A 17,575-nucleotide genomic window follows, 5' to 3' on the forward strand; every position below is an offset into this window, starting at 1 on the left:
CAAACTCAAAGTTTAGGTTAAAATCTGTGCAGAACATAGATCGTTTTCTATCTACATTGATTTCTGCATGTAATTCTTCCGAGCCTTTGGTTTAACGCTGTCGTTGAAAAAGCTCTAATTTCGGGATTACAAAGAGGTTTAGTGTCTGCAGTCCCCGAAAATTTTGCTCTGTATGGCCCCCTCTAGTACAATGGAGACTACTTGTTGATTTCACAACACTTATCCTTCCATTCTACCTCTCTTTCTAGTCAATGTTTTGGACACATACCTTTCCTCGCCGATGCCGCGGAGAACCTCTTTGGTTCTTGTCCTATCAGTCTCCTTCGTTTTCAGCATTGCTTACGCAACACTACATGTCAGAGGGTTCAGTTCTCTTCCAGTTTTACAGAGTGCGTGTGTCGCTTCCACACAGTGCAGTGCTTCAGACCTACACTCTCAGAAATTTAATTGCCAAATTATGGTTTTTGTTTGATACTAGTCGACGTCTACTTGGCGAGAATGGCCCCTTTTGCCTGCACTAGTCTACTTCTAATTCCCCTTGGTCCGTCGTCATCCTCGGGTAATAACTTTATTATTGTGAGAACTGTATTTATTTTTAGAAAACCTTGTACATGTCATCTTCGTTAAATTAAGGCTCCAACACGTCCTCCTCTGCAGTTATGAAATAACCACTTCGCCCTGAGTGGCACGTGACGGACCTTACGTGAGCTCACAGTGAGAAAGTATCTTTTTTATTGCTGTCATCCGACGTCATTACCTCCCTTGTATTCCGGAGTTACAAACTCGCTATCATCTGATGCGGCTCTAATAGTAATTATCACTCCCAGGTGACGGGAGTGACAACCTGTCATAGCAGGGAGAATAATTACTATTAATGAGTGTAGGTGTATGCGTGAGAAGCAGTCTGCGTCAGGACGTAACGCGGGAGCGAAGCGGTCAAGGTTGGGCGTCACTCAGTGCTTGTCACCAGCTGAGACGGGCCTTTCCTCCCTAAGCGAGGGCCGCCCTTCCCAGAGCGGCACCAGCTTGTTTTGCAGGGCAGTCAGAGTTGCCCACGCTGGGCGCGCCAGCCCACGTCACGACCGCTTAGGGCACATCCTCCTTAGCGAAACGCGCTCGTCTGCGCTCGGAGAAGCCGCTGTCACTGCGTGTACTCGGTCGCGGCGCACTGCAGGTCTCGCGACGAGGACCGCCAGCCCTTCCAACCCATTTCGTCCTGGTGAGTCAGACCGTAGTATCTACTTGCTTTGTTTCTAAGATTTTTTATTCTTGTCACGAGTCGTCTAACTGCTTTCGTGCGAGTTTCTTTACTGCCCCAAACTTTTATTTTAAAAAAAGCGCCGCGTGGGATTAGCCGAGCGGTCTCAGGCGCTGCAGTCATGGACTGTGCGGCTGGTCCCGGCGGAGGTTCGAGTCCTCCCTCGGGCATGGGTGTGTGTGTTTGTCCTTAGGATAATTTAGGTTAAGTAGTGTGTAAGCTTAGGGACTGATGACCTTAGCAGTTAAGTCCCATAAGATTTCACACACATTTGAATATTTTTTCAAAAAATCACTTATACCCAATGCCCCCATCTACATCTACATGGCAAATCTGCAGATCACACTTCAGTGCGTGGCAGAGGCGTCATAGAACCTCCTTCACAATAATTCTCTATTATTCCACCTGCGAAAAGCACGCGTAAAAAGAAAAGAACGAACACCTATATCTTTCTCTTGGAACTCTGACGTCCTTTGTTTTATTGTCATGATCGTTTCTACTTATGTAGGTCGGCTTCAACCTAAACGCGCTGTTCTTCTTTGAAATTTCTCGATGTACTCTGTTAATCCTATTTGGTAAGTATCCCACTCCGCGCACTAGTACTGCAAAAGAGGACGACCAAGCGTAGTGTATGCAGTCTCTTTAGTACAGTGGTTTCCAAGCTTTACGAGACCATTACCTCTGAGTACAATCGGATATTAGCTAGTTCTCCCCCCTCCCCCTCTCTCCCCTCCCCCCACGGACCACCATTCCCGCGACCATCGTCGGCATTAGCGCTTAACCAAACTTTGGTCTGACAAACCCGAAACTACCCAGAAATTCTCATTGCCAATTCTACATTAGAAACGAAACCTTATAAGTAGACTCGGCGTGAGATGATTCCAGACAGTTTCTATACGCCAGGCGCAGTTGCTTCGTATGTCTACAACGCAATTTTGTAAACGTCTCTTTGATAATGTCTCTTCATAGCTCTCTACACGCGGTTGTTGTTTTCGCTTGCAGCCGTATGCGCTTCACAGTTCAAAGCTGTTAAGAACGCTGCCAGATGATATAGATTTCCTTAAGTTGACTCGACTGTAGGAGTGTCTTAGTAGTAAAGAATAAAAGTATTATAACTTCGTGCGTTATGGGGCAGTTCTTCACGCATCTCACAATGGAAACTCTCCATCGCATCCCCATCAGATTTATTGCTAAGATAGCCCGATAGATAGCTCGTCAAAAACCGAACACAGGTCAGGCATGAAAACAGGAATAAGGTGTACTGAACTGTGAAAAGAAAACCAAAATAGAAACAGTGAACGGCCCAAGCTTAGCAATTGCAATATTGAGCGCATCTGAAAAGCCGCGGCGTCGTGATTAAGTGGTCGCGGTGTTGGGCTGTAAACCGGCCGACCCGTGTTCGAAATTCCCTCCTGCCGCTTATTTACTTATTTCATAGCGTTAAGAGCTGTCGGTCCTGTCATTGAAATGTTTGTTCTATTTCTGTAGTCTCGGCAACTGTCATACTATGCATTGGTTATGGAATATGAGTCATGTGGTAAGAAAACGTTACCGCCACAAGTAAATGTGACAAATAGTGAGAGCAGGCGAGATACCATAAAAACGTCTCACAGAAATGAAAACGACAAATAGACGGGTGAGAACTATGTTACAACAAACTTCCCAAAACGGAACTTAATTTCAAAAACATTAAAAACATATGTTTTGATAAGGCACAGAAAAACTGTATGATTATCAAACTGTTGTGTTCATTTGTTGCAGCTTAAGTGACTGACTATTATATTTTCATCATTTCGTTGGGCGTGATCATATTCAAATTTATATGAACATTTATTTAGGGCAAGGAGCCGTATCTCACGCACTCACAAACTGAATAAGTTACGTGCGTCGGCAAGAAGTTTCTATCATATGACACACACACCGTCACTAATGCTGTGTGCGGCACACCAGACATGGTTTGCGGTGGAGGATTCGGTTGACTTTTCGTCTTATCATCAAACGTTTGCGGTTCCCATTTGAAAGCCACTTCCTTTCGTCTGCTAATAGAGTAGTTGTACAAAATCAACTGTTATTATAGGTCCTTTCCTTACACCTCGCTGTTGCAGACGGACATTACACCACGACACATAAACAAATCCGAAAACAGCTCTTAGCGAAAAAAAGGGAAAAAAATGACACGAGAGAGGTTTGAACACCGTCACCACTTAACCACGAAGCCATTCTTTTTCATGCCGCTCTATATTGCACTTCTTGTGCTTGGAACGTTCACTATTTCTATTTTGCTTTTTTTTTCCACAGTTCAGTACACCTTCGTCCTGCTTTCATGCTTGATCTGTGTTGAGTTTTGATGGGGAGTTTCCCTTGTCGGTGTTTATGACGTCATATCTCCTAACCTATGTGTCATACGATGATATATTTGTAGGCACATTCAGTGTCATTGTGTTGTGAGAAGAGTTAGTAGCAAAGAAAATTATATGTTGCACCATGATATAGTTTTGTCGGTGCATTTAGGAACAAGCGTGGATACTGTCTGTCAGATTTATTGGGAATAGAGTTAGTAACACGGAAGTAATAAATTTAAAGGTCATGCGGCTGTTTTTCACGCATCTCATTGTTTATGGTATCGTAACTACTAAACTATATTAGACAGGTAGTTCTTACCAAACAATGATTATTGTTTGACAGGAAGGGAAATGAGTACCACGTTTATTTGAAATTGCTCCAGTGGTTTAGGAGGAGATGTGGAACATACATACACACAGTCATACATACTTCCATTTTTATAATATGTATGGATGAAGCAATACAGAGTACATCGCGAGTACTACTTACAGCTCCTTCTCAGAAAACAAAATACATTGACGGTAGACACTTGTTACATAACATGGTTCCTCTACAGCACTCATCTCCCTAGATGACTTTATCCACTCTTTGCAATCCTATTTACAATGAACTAAGTTAAAATGTGTGTACAATACGTATTGCTTGAAAATCACTTGATTGCTGGACTCGTTACTTCTGAACTAGCAGAAATTGGAAGGCTACAGGTGGCAAATGCTTTGCATTCGACCATTGCCTCTAATAATAATAACAACAACAATAATAATAATAGCACAGTGGACGCCCTACCTCAGTGAAGTAGCCATTACATACAGTGGTCACAGTGAATGTTGCGTGTTGCTTTGTTGTTACAAATGGACATAATAAGAAACAAAACTGGTTTACTTCTGTGATACAACCACAAGAAAACGAAAATAAAGAAGATAAACACATTTGCATTTGACAAACACAAATAAAAAAGCAATAACAAAACCTTATAGAAGTGAGACCTGAGTTTCTCCTGGCGTATACAACTTTCAAATAACTTCCGGGAATTCAGCCAGGTAATACTTTCAGCGACCGCCGATATTTCGGCGGAAGAACACCCCGCCATTTTCAAGGCAAACTGCAACGGACAGGCGGCGTACATGCAAATTGAATACCCCGGTTCTCCGTCAGGAGTAGGAAAGATAACACACACACACACACACACACACACTGAACACTATGGGACAGATGACCTCCGAAGTTAAGTCCCATAGTGCTCAGGGCCATTTGAGCCACTTTTACACAGACACAGCTATTAGGTGAGTGTGGCGTATGACGAGAAGAGCGTGTACAGGCCATCATTGCACAACTGCAGTATAGTAAACTGGGCGCACGGTGCATGCGTCGAATACTTATTCCTGACATGAAACAGAGGTGTCTGGACATCTTTCAACAATTTCTTTTGCATTTTGAACTGATGAAAGCTGGGTTCTCCATTCCGACCCCAAAAACAACATAGCACCAATGGAGTCCCGCCACAAAGAATCACCGACGTTAAAAAAGTTCAAGGACATGCCAGCATCAGGCATAGCTATGCTCACAATGTTGTGGGATGCTCAAGGTCTGGTGTATTTTGAATTCATGTCTAAAGGCACCACCACAAGCTGTGCAAAATACTGCGAGATCTTCAAGAAGCAGAAAGCACAAATTCTAAGAGTTCGTCCCCACTCTGGGCACCCTCTCCTTCAGCGTGATAGTTCCAGACCACATGAGTGCTACGACATCAGCAACAATCTGACGCCTTTAGTCACTGTCTTCGATCATCCCCCGACTTGACCCCCATCCGATTTTCATCTGTTTCCAGTACTTAAAGAACGGCTTCGAGGACTTCACATTGATAGTGATGAAGCTGTGTAAGCAAAGCTGTGGCTGTGATTCTGTCAACAGAGTCAGATTTGCTTCGGTGACGGTATCAACAAGTTGGTCTCTCGGGAGAAATGTGTTCGTCGCCAGAATGACTATGTTTGAGAAGTAAATATGTAGACGCGAAGAATAGATTTAACATAGAAAATTCGCAGACATTACTTTTCAGCAGGCCCTCGTATACGCAGTATGATAGGGCTGTCCTAACTGATATTTTATGCAACCAGCAATATTATATCTGGTGTTCAAAAACAACATGCGAGATTTTCATACTGTACTGTTCGCCATGCGAGAACTGTTGGTCCTAGAAAAAAAAAGGAACAGTACCTTTTGTAGGAAATTAAATGTAGCTAAATTTTGCGCCGGTATACGTTCCCACTAGAGGTCGTGGTTTTCGAGTTATTCAAGAAAAACGTACAAAAGTGATCTTCAAACGCACCCACATTCTCAGACTCACCTCCCACTTGTCAGAATTTTTAGTACGTTGTTCATGACATTTCCGTCTAACACTGTACAAAAAATTACGGCTGTACCATTTATTTCCCATATTACGACCTTTATGGTCTTCATTGACTGGTCTTATTACGCCACCGGTGTAGTCGAGTAGTTAAAAATTATAAATTTGAGGCTCATGAAAATTTTATCTAACAATTTCCTAAATTTTAACAGCATTAGTTAAACAATCACATCATTACATCGTTGTATTCGTCAGGCCCTGTGACTACGAAACTGATGTTCTTGTAAGTGTTAAGTTTGCTTCGAAATGGCAACAGCGTAACGTTTACAAAAGTCTTTTTCTCTTACATTACTCTCACGGGCCCGTTTAAATTAATAACGTTAACGCAGTGCACGACTATTCTGGTAGGGTAATATCACAATGAATACAGACCAGAAAAGGTCGAATACCGGAAATACTGTGAGTAGAAAATTTTTGAACAGTTGTAGGAGGGAGTGCCACGAAAGACATATTAGAAATCCTAACAGCTGAGTGACGAGTTGGGGCAGTGGTGCGTTTGAAGGTCAGTTTTGTACGTATTTCTTGAATGACTTGTAAACCGCGGCCTCCAGCGAAAGCGTATCCCAGAACAAAATTTAACTACATTCAGTTTCCTGCAAAAAGGTCATGCTCATTTTTTTCTGTAGTTCGCTCATAGCTATCGAGAGAATACGAAAATCTCGTGCGTGGTTTCTGAAGGCGAGATATACATTTCGAGGTGCATAAAACGACATCGATATGGGTAGCTGAATCAGGGATGTAACGTTCTACAACAGTGTCAGACCCAGAGGACCACGCCATGCCGATTGACAAATGAGTCCTGTCTGCCACTGGCGCCATAGAGGCACAAGCAGTGATAATATTGTCACCAATGGCGAGAATATCTGTGGTTTCTCTACATTAGGAACAACAGGAAAGCGTAACAACGTTGTTACACAGACGGTAAACTACCGCATTTTATAGAAGCGCTGTGCACCATTATGACATACGTCGTTCATCAGCTAACCTTACTTCTTTAATTTTCGAGGCTATTGGAATTTCGAAAAACGTAACAGTTGCTGTTTTTCTTAATCATGTATATATCTACTAACTAGAACACTCTGACGTCCTGACATTGGGCTGCCTACATGCAGAGACATAGAGAATGAACCCTGAACGCATGATGTCATCGCTGTAGTATAAAGCACCACACTTCCTTATCAGTGATATCATCAAACAACATCCCTTTTCCCCATTTCCTCTTGCTTTCTCCCTTCTGCACCGTCTAATTCCAGCCAGTCAGAATCCAGGATGGTGGAACAAGCTCAATTTTGCAAGCAGAAAATTTAAAGTCCTCCTCGTATCCATTCAAGTCATAGTGAAGCATTAAAATGAGGTATAGAAATGGTAGCATGATCGATCATATGCAGCAAAAATTCATAATCCTCACTTGAAAGTAAATGATAGGCATTATGAAAGTCAAAGATATTTTTAGACACATTAATACCTGTATTTAATAGGAATGATTATAAGTGATGCATAAAATAGTGCGTATTAGCGATATCCATACCTATGCAAAAAATTATGTAAATTATTTTAATTGCAGAATTTCAGAGTACTGTATAGAGTGTTCAAATGTATCTTAACATTCGTTGTTCTTGTATTTATTCAAAAAATTATGTAAAGGGTGTAACTTACAATATTTCATAGTAGTAGTAGTAATACCTCAACCAGTATTGAGAACAGAGAAAAAACCTGGGTGCTTTACTTTTAAACACGCTCTTTTAATATGTGTTTGGTGTATAACTGCAGATGAGATAACTGACACCTTAATATGCACCCACTTTATAGTGTTAGTTGTTTTTTCTCTGTTTCTGATAGTCTTCCCCTAAACACATCACTTAATTTACTATCTGATGTTTTTTGCGTGTAAGAAGATTTAATGCAGCTGGGAGAAGACGTCAAGGAAGACATGGAAGCTAAACAGAAAAAGGCCCAACGCTTGAACTGAAGATGATGACTTTTCTGTATGATCGTAACTGCACTACTAAGTCGACTGTGCCTGTCAGTGTAAACTAACAGTTTTGCACCCACACTTTAACATCTGACTTGCTCTCCACAGGAAAATAAGCATTAATGGCTTGCTCTTGTCACATGTACTTGGAGGTACTAACCAACCTAAGAACATACTACTCCTAATAGTTATAATAATGAATCTGCAAGTCAAGTAAATACTAATGTAATGTTACACGGTAGGATGGTCTGAAACAGTGGGAAAACGTTGTACGGTTGTTTGTTGCAGTATAGGCTATGCTGAGAAATAATTCTTAAGAAAAAAAATTCGGTAAGTAGCGCCGTTTCCGATTTAATTAGCGCTGAAGTTAGCCAATTAGGTCGTCGGCGCGCAAAGTCAAACCAAACAATAGAGCGATACAAAAATTAACATGGAGTGGTAGTGAGGGTTAAACCTGAGCCAGTGACTGAGCAGCCTCGTGCACAATCATCTACGCTATGAGAACATCTGACGCACATGGTATCTTGCAGATTCCAGAATGAGATTTTCACTCTGCAGCAGAGTGTGCGCTGATATGAAACTACCTGGCAGATTAAAACTGTGTGCCCGACCGAGACTCGAACTCGGGACCTTAGCCTTTCGCGGGCAAGTGCTCTACCAACTTGCCCGCGAAAGGCAAAGGTCCCGAGTTCGAGTCTCGGTCGGGCACACAGTTTTAATCTGCCAGGAAGTTTCATCTTGCAGATTGCTTGAATCCGAGCGAGAAACCATATGATTAGCTAATTTCAAAAATAATTAAATTCGAAAAGCTTCAATGTGTCGAATTTTTTCTTAAAAATTATTTCTCAGAGGAACCTCCCATGCAACACTCTTATAAGCTATTCATACTACTTCTGATCATCCTGTATGTTGCTACGGTGAGGAATATGTTGATTTAAGGTGTCTCCATTGCGTCTTTTGCATTAAATTAGTTGCTGGTAACCAGCAACATAGGATCACAGAACAAACCATTAGTCATTTCCTCAGAAATGTCCTAGAGTGTAAGAGCACAGTGGCCGGAAACGGTATTTGCGGTGCAAACACTGCCAAACAGGCGTCTTGGACCAGGCCGCGGAGTTGTATACCATAAGGTAGTCCTGCGCTACGAGAATAAAGCTTTATGTCCCCTTGAACCAACTTACGACCTAGATAAAGTTTCACCTACGAATACTCTATATGTACGACATAGGCTAGAATCTAGTGTACCACAAACGACTTAGGAAAACTATTTCACATTTGTGTGTCCCAGATTACGTGAGCACAAACAGAGAAATTAGTTGGTCATTCTTAAAAATGAAGAGGTCTTATGTATTGCAAAAAGCAACTACTGTATTAAATATCTAAATGTTAGAAGGGCGATTGCACCTCTCTTTTCCTGCTCGTGGCTATGTGCTTCTTAGAGGTAGAGTTGTCAGACAACTGTCTCTACCTACACTGCTCTAAAATATATAATATGAGATTCATTCGATGAACTAAACATTTTATTAAAAATTCTTTGGTGACCACCTGTACACCGCAGAATAAGTATTCTTCTTAACGAATCGTCGTTTCATGCTGAACGTTAGCGTGTAATGACAGTTTTACCAGCTACGTGCAATACACACTGTCGATTTATTTGAGATTTTAATGTGATTTCGTACACATCTAAATGAAATAAACAGTTTAGTAACAATGATTTCGTAACCAACCAACTCACATAACATAAATTTTGTCTCCCAAAGAAATATCTTTATCCTTTATTCAAGCATGTGTTCAAACTGTTGATTATGGTCTGAAAGGAACATTTGCAATCGCCTTTCGAAAGAACGATGAACATATGTAATTATAGTAGATGGTATGGCAGAGCATGTACTGGCAATTCGACAGCACGTATCGTCTGGGGTAGTTGGGGCTTCGCCATAGGCTGCATCTTTGAGTTCTCCCCAGAGAAAGAAATCGAAAGGAGTCAAATCGGGGGACATCGCAGGCCATTTGACAACAGAATTTTTTCATTCAGTATTTGCGTTGCAAGACGGGACAAGCGAGCTAGACGACCATCGTGTTGGAGCCACGTACTCTGTTGAATATCCACTGGTACCTCTTCTAGAAGAATCGGCAGAATGTTCGTCAGAAATTGTGTGTACGAATGTCCATTTAGCACGCCTGAGATGAACTACGGTCCTATAATTTTCTATGATGCCGCAGCATACGTTTATTCTCCACGGCCGTTGAAGTTGCACCTGACGAAGCCAGTGTGGATTTGCGGCTGCCCAGTAGCGCATGTTATGCAAATTTACACTAGCGTCGTTAGTATACGCTTCTTCATCGGTAAAGAGCACCCGTTGGAAAAACGTAGGGTCGCGTCTCAGTTACTGAAGGTCAAATCAACAAAAATCTGTATGACGTTCGAAATCACGGTCGTCGAGTGCCTGATCATGTGACAGATGATAGTGATGGAAATTCTGTCGATGCAGGATGCGAATGACACTCGTCACGATATACAAGTAGTATATCCAACTTCTCATCATGGATGTACATGGCTGTACGCAACGAATGTTGAAGCAGGAATGAGCGGCCTGCAGCTCAGACAAGTAAACAGGGAAACGTGTTGAAATTCTAACACAGCAGGGCACGAGAGCTCTGTTGGGTGATGTTTCCGGTCACCGTCCTCTCAGATTGTATAAAATTTATCGAATTTTTTTAGGTGAGGTTCAACTGCAACATTAACAAACGCTACGTCACTGTAATTTTCTTCTCAAGAGCTATCGAATGCAGTTATAAAAAGTATACGGTACCCTTTATCAAATGTACTTGATTCAATATCTCCGTTAGTAGTGGCTTAACCGAATAAAAGAATACTTGCTCTTTGACACTCTAACATTTGCCGAAAACCGTGTTTCGATATGTGTACGAAATGTGTACGAAATAAAAGGCGTGTTGCGTTTTACGTGACGCATCCTGTGTACATGCTTCTTGTTATTTATCAGGTTTGTCTATTTTTTTGTAAATATAAATGGAGTGTCTTTCTTATTCTGAAACCCACGTGTAATAAACAGTGTTGTAATAAATATGGGTGAAAAGAATGTCGAAAATCGGCCATTGGAGTACGGGGATGGAGTGAACACATGGACTAACTACACTGGAAATCGTAACATCAAACTGTAATTTAACAGTACGAAACTTGTGCTACAAAAGTTATTGGTAACCTGAAAAACATGAGAGAACGTAATGTGTGTTAGTGTTTGTTTGTGTGTGTGTGTGTGTTTGTGTTTGTTTGTGTGTTTGTTTGTGTTTGTGTGTTTGTTTGTGTGTGTGTGTTCGTTTGTGTACGTGTGTTTGTGTGTGTGTGTGTGTGTGTGTGTGTGTGTGCGTAAACAAACTTGTATTGCAGGGCACTGAAGGTGCTTCACAAATAAAAGATGCGAAACATCTATGGCAAAAACAAACTGCCTTTCATTTAACCGCGAAGACGGAACATACTTCCATGAAATAATTAGTATGCGAGAGGGAAATCAGCGTTTATTAGAAAAATTCCTATTACTTCAAAAATACTTCCAGCTAAGATCAAGAATGGGGCTCGAATGTGTCTAAGTTCAATATTGTGCACCTCTGTATTTATTTTTAGGCTCCCAGTGTTAATAGTTACACTCGTTCTCCAGCCAAAAGTTTTAAAACATTGAGAAGGGTTCGTTTTAAGATGTTACAAGGGTTAAATAATTATTTTAAAAATTTCACCTCCAGAGAACTTTTCTTTTGGTAGGCGTCGTTTGTAGTGAGCCACCATCAGCAATATCTCCCTTTGGCTTTTCAGTATTCAGAGAGGCAGGTTTTCCTCGTTGCACGTGCATATCGCGAAAGACAATAGGCTTACGTGAGTGCCTATTACGGAATCTTAATCAGATAGCATATTGCATGTTTGCTCGACTGATGACAGTAACATCATGGCTAATGACGCACTCGTAACGTCCAAACTACAGGAAACACATGCTCGTTTATGCCAGTAGATAATACTGAAACGAACTGAAAGCTACTATAAGACCCGAGTACTGTTCGACGTGCTTGACATTTGTGATAAAGGTCTCTTGGAAACAGGTTCCCAAAGTGCTGGCGTGTCTTGTTCTAGCTGTTTGGTCGGTCAGTCGTGCTCTGTATAGTGCACAGACGGTAAGTACAGGGTGCCGGGCTCAAGTGTGGCAGTGTGTGCGCCCATAGATTTCGGGACGCCGTGTGATGCGTGATCACATCGATGTGTAAGTAATGTTGAAAAGATTACTACAGATGTCCGCCATTACACTACTGTCTTTCGTATTGCAATCAGAAGCAGTCTTTGACTGAAAGGATCAAGAGGAAGCGCGTGAGAAATACTTTTTTGCCAAGGGAATACAATAATTTTTAGCCCATGAAGTTTCTTTATAAGTAAAAAAAATATTAACAGATAGGGACCGGGAGCAGCCACACAATTTCAATGACAGTCAGTACCAAACCCGACTTAACTCTAGTTTCTCTGACGAGGAGCCGCTAATTTGAAATGCATCAGTATACAGTCATGTTTTATAATATGTGCTTTGATACTCTGTAAATCATCATTAATGCTTGCAGTGGGTACTTTTTATTGTATCTTACATTAGACTTTTTTTATCGATATATTAACAGATGGAGCATTGAAAGAATAATTGTCTGCTTCTGTACGAGCTGTTAGTGCTTAATTGTAACTATACATTCTCTAAGGGCCAATTCGTAATTAAGTGAAGAACATTCTTTGCTTATGTCGTGAACGGTAGTTCTTACATTTTTCTAACTTTCTTGCGAGAAATCCACTGCATTTCTTCTTACTGCTGCTAGCTAACATCAGACGCAGCAATTTTGTTGCTTTGAATATCTCAGATTATTTGTTCTAAACCTTTCGTAATTATACAGGTTTGGGTCATTCTACCGTACATGGAAGTTGCAGAAGCGAGAAACTCGTGAATGAAACGCACAGTAATCGCAATAATCTAATCTATTACCGTTCTCCTAAAAGTCACCCATAATGTTGCAGTTAAACATTCGAACTATTGGTGAGGCGTCAGTCTCTGTTTTAATAACTTCACAAGAAATAGAATCTTGTCATCAAGTATTTAGTCTCAGTGGTTTCAGCCTGACTGTAAAATAAACTTGTAATCAGAACGCAATGTGTGGTAATATGTCCTTTCCTCTCATTAACACACTCTCTATGTTGTAGTTAATTAAGCTGTAGTTATTTTTGGACTAGAAACGTAGGTGGCAATTTTGAAAACTTTAAATTAATTTTTTCCCAGAATATTCATGCAAATATTGCCCCTCCATTAATCACAGTTTTAGTATTCCCGCAAATGGACATCGAAATGAAGGCATCAGAGCTGGCGTGGCTGTCGCAGCGGGATAATACATAATGCATCCGCGAGGGTACGTGCGAAGTGTGTCACGTGCAGAGCCACTGATACAGATTTTTACCTGCCGGCTCCAATAGGCCTGGCCGGGTTGTCGTGCCGCTCATTTCAACAACACCCGCTGGCTAGGCCTTCGTCTCGCCCAGTGCTCTGATCTGTGTGTTCCGTTGTCAGTGCCTCGCTCTGGTCGCGTATTGTGCTCCCCTTCGTGTTCGTTCTCTATGCAATTTTCGGACTCTCTGCGCCCACGTAGATTAACACTCAAGCAGTGTGCAAAGCCGGTTTTGTTTCGCAAAATCTGAACATGAACTGTATAAATGGAAGAAAGATTTACACGAAGCACGAAATATGCGCCAAACGAAACTCGCAAAAGTGCAGAAGGGAAACTATTCCAAAGATGTATAACTGCTCCTGAGAGTCGGTGCACAGTTACCGAGGGTGATCAGACAGACAGGTCGCTCTGAATTGCAAGGGACGTGAACATTACTGATTTGCAGGCTTCTTCAATACGGTTACACAGATTCAGGAAATTACACGGAAAAGAAAGTCGCAAAATTGCAAAGATTACTTCAAGTAAACGTGCGGAGAAGGGGTCATTAATAGGCAGTACTATAGAGAAATTCGTAGCTGACGTGAAGACTAAGCTTCCTGTTATTTCCTAAAGTGCTGTGTGTAAAGCCAATCAGTCAGATATTGTGCAGGAATTGCGTGCAAACCACACTTTATCATTTTGAGCGAAAAAAGAAAACATAGTCGCTTAGCAGTTAAGACGTATTCGTTATCAACAATGCCGCTGATAAATACCAGTGGATTACTTTTTCCGCAGCTTTATAAATGTCTTCAGGAACTTCAAGGCCAATTAGGACCAAAAATTAAATACAATATTTAGTTGCAAAAATCTTGTAATCGGTGTAGCGAAATCTGAAGAAACGGAAGAGAATAAATTTCAGTATTATATCCCAAACGTCTTCTGAGCAGCCGGAGAAAATAATTCTTTGCTTTTGTTGGACACTTGGCCTGAACATATCAACACTTCTGTCTTTAGGACGACGACGAAAAGACTGTTCATATAATTCGAATTCCACCGGGAACTAGCAGTTTGATTCAGCCTCTCGATAAAGAAATTTTTCGACGATGTAAAGCAATTTCAAAAATTGTCTGACAATGCAGTATCCGATAGATCTGTGTAATTTTATGATTATCAGCGGGCTGTATTGTATTTCAGAACAACGGCCACGACTATTATTTACTACATAACAGTTTTATCTAAATGAAACTAGCAATTACTGTGAAGTGCCTAAATACGTTAGTTTTCCTTTTGTCAGATGTGCCTGGTGTGAAGAAAACGTTTGTTTTCGTCATTCAATAGACATTTAGGATTTTTGTGACGACTGCAGGGAATGAACAAGAATGTGTGACATTGTTAGTAAAATATACGTTACTGAAAAATTATTATAAGAACTGTGCTATAGGAATTACTATAAAGCATTTCATGTCAATAAACGAACATCCCGGTTGATGGAAATCATCTGGGATGTAACATACACTGAATTGAATGTCTTTTCTCTGGTAGTCACTTATGTAGCAATTACATCTGCAAGAGTTTAGTTGTCATTATGAACTGCAGGTTATTCAAACAATTATTGACTTCAGACATTCTTGGTATGGTTCAAGTGCTTAAAATTCGAGTGAATGCACTTTGGACTTTCCGCTATGTTGTCTTGTCACGGCTGCGTTTGCTTACTCGGAGATTGGCTTGCCTAGCAGGAAGGGTTGTACAAACCTATTTTTTATGAAATTCTTCGTGAGACATAAATAAGTAACTTTAACATTTTTTTAAATACTGTGAAAAATTTCAGTACAGGTTTCGACATGTCGAACCCCTTGCGGGTTGTCAGGAATACAGAAATACTCATTCTTAAGGCTCTCTTGCTGAAAATCACTCAGTTTACTGGACTCAGGTAGTATGCAGCGCACGCAGTTGTTATTGTTGTGGTCTTCTGTCCAGAGACTGGTTTGATACAGCTCTCCATGCTACTTTATCTTGTGCAAGCCTTTTCATCTCAGAATGACTACTGCAACCTACATCCTTCTGAATTTGCTTAGTGTATTCAGCTCTTGGTCTCCCTATATGGTTTATACCCACCACGCTTCCCTTCAATACTAAATTTATGATCTCTTGTTGCCTCAGAATATGTCTTTTAGTCATGTTGTCCCGTAAATTCCTCTTCTCACCAATTCTATTCAGTACCTCCTCATTAGTACGTGATCTACCCATCTAATCTTCAGCATTCTTCTGTAGCATCACATTTCGAAAGCTTCTACTCTCTTCTTGTCTAAACTACGAGGGTAATCCCAAAAGTAAGAAGTCCTTTCTTTTATAAGTACATAGACCTGTTTATTTCTACAATGGTTTACATCAGTTTACAGCTTGAACATTTAGCTATTTTTCACATAATCACCATTTCTGTCGATGCGTTTTTGTAGACGCTATGGCAGTTTTTGTATGCCCATGACATACCAGCTCGTCGCCATGCTGTTCAGAAAGTTATGAACCTCTTCTTTCACCTCGTCGGAGCTGAATCGCTCTGACCACAGTTAACGCTGACAGGTATTGTGAGACTCTGAAAAAACTCAAACGGGCGATTCAGAACTGGAGAAGAGGAATGTTGAGCAAGGGCGTACACATTCACCATGACAACGCTCACCCACACATCGCTCGGCAAACCGTTGCTCTCCTGCAATAGTTTCAGTGGAACGTAATCACCTACCCACCCAATAGTCCTGATTTGGCGCCCTGTTACTATCGCCTGTTCCCTAGGTTAAAAGAACATTTTGCCGGAAAGCGATTCAGCTCAGACATTACGGTCGACGACTACAGCATGGCCACTGTCGCCACCTTTCTCGGTGTCGACGTCCCACCTGGTATTTTTCTGTGCGGTGAGGGCGCAGTTCGCCTACTCTGCTGCATGCGGGCCATTCCGCAAGTCCATCTCGTGCGGAGAGCCCGCCTGCGTCTAGAGAATGCGCTTGCTGGTGGGTGCATGCCGTCTTCTAGAGTGTGGAGTGGCCACGGCTGCTGCGTCAGTGACCGGCGGCTGTGGCAGCTCTGCGCCGGCGACGACGCCCGCCTCGCTTGCACCCTGAGGTTTATCTGGGCGCGGACGTCTGACTGCGCACCTACTCGCGCTCGTGGCATGTCGCCCTGACTAGAGCCTGGACGGCCGTGGGAGTCTGCTGCTATGGACTTGTGTGGCGTCCTGTAGGGTATTCCCTACTGACGAGCTAACGCAGTTTCAATTTCTCGCAGCCAGCGGTAACAATCCACGTGTTTCCTGCCACAGTCCACGGACAATGGTTCGTCTTCTCTCTTCAGGGTGCACTGCTGGGTTGGATGGCCGCCAGCACACAGGGTGTGTTTATGCTGCTACCTCGCTGCTCGCTGCTCTTCAGCATAGCCTGGCTATAATGGAACAAGCCTACTGAGTCTTCTCGCCTATTTAATCTGCACGATCGCTGTTCGCGCTGCTGCTGCTATGCTCGCCAGGAGATGATATGAATCCTGTTTGTGTTTCGCACCACGACCATTGTCGGATATCATGAAACTTGAGCCATGATTGTCTGCTTCGAGGTCACTCCAGCAGTACCATGTTTGACTCTGGTAGCAGTCTGCCAGGTATATAAACAGCTGCAGGGTAATTACTCCCAGCGAACGACGAGATGCGAGGTTGCAGCTTAACTGTGGCAAGGCTCCTGGCGAGCAGCAAGGCTACGATGTGCCAGCAGTGAGCAGTGAGTTGCCAATAGCGAGGCTGCAGCATAAACGTACTGTTAATGAAGGCACCAGGCATCGGGAGTTGCCTGGAACATGCCCGATGCCCTGACATATGAAGCACTGAGGCCACCAAAGCTGTGGCTTCTGGTTTTCTACAATCACTACCATCTTCGAGATCCTGGTCACGGCGAACAATATCTGATTTACAGTGTCGTCCCTGGCGATGGCCAGTTCAGTGGGTCTGTCCTCACCTGTGTCTGGTGATTTCATACATAACACTGTATTTACCCCTATCTCGAGGTTTTTGAGCTCTTCTTGTAGGGGATAAGGCTGCTTTGTATGTGGGAAGCCACGAAATACAGCCGTGATCACCTTGTCCGGTTCTGTGGCGCAAGTG

General features: G+C 42.2%; 1 protein-coding gene across 3 annotated transcripts in view; it reads left to right on the plus strand.

The window, feature by feature from the left end:
• The first annotated feature begins 1,097 nt into the window (after positions 1-1,097).
• LOC124594738 (esterase FE4-like) overlaps positions 1,098-17,575 on the plus strand; it is a 106,163-nt gene continuing 89,685 nt past the window's right edge. The window contains exon 1 of one of the 3 annotated variants that reach the window (XM_047133112.1): positions 1,098-1,219. The gene's annotated coding sequence lies outside the window, so the exon portion shown is untranslated. Of the gene's footprint in view, positions 1,220-12,065; positions 12,246-17,575 lie in introns of those variants that run through there. The other 2 variants (XM_047133113.1, XM_047133114.1) reach the window with 2 other exon arrangements.

Source organism: Schistocerca americana, chromosome 2, assembly GCF_021461395.2.
Source record: "Schistocerca americana isolate TAMUIC-IGC-003095 chromosome 2, iqSchAmer2.1, whole genome shotgun sequence".
Taxonomy (NCBI): domain Eukaryota; kingdom Metazoa; phylum Arthropoda; class Insecta; order Orthoptera; family Acrididae; genus Schistocerca; species Schistocerca americana.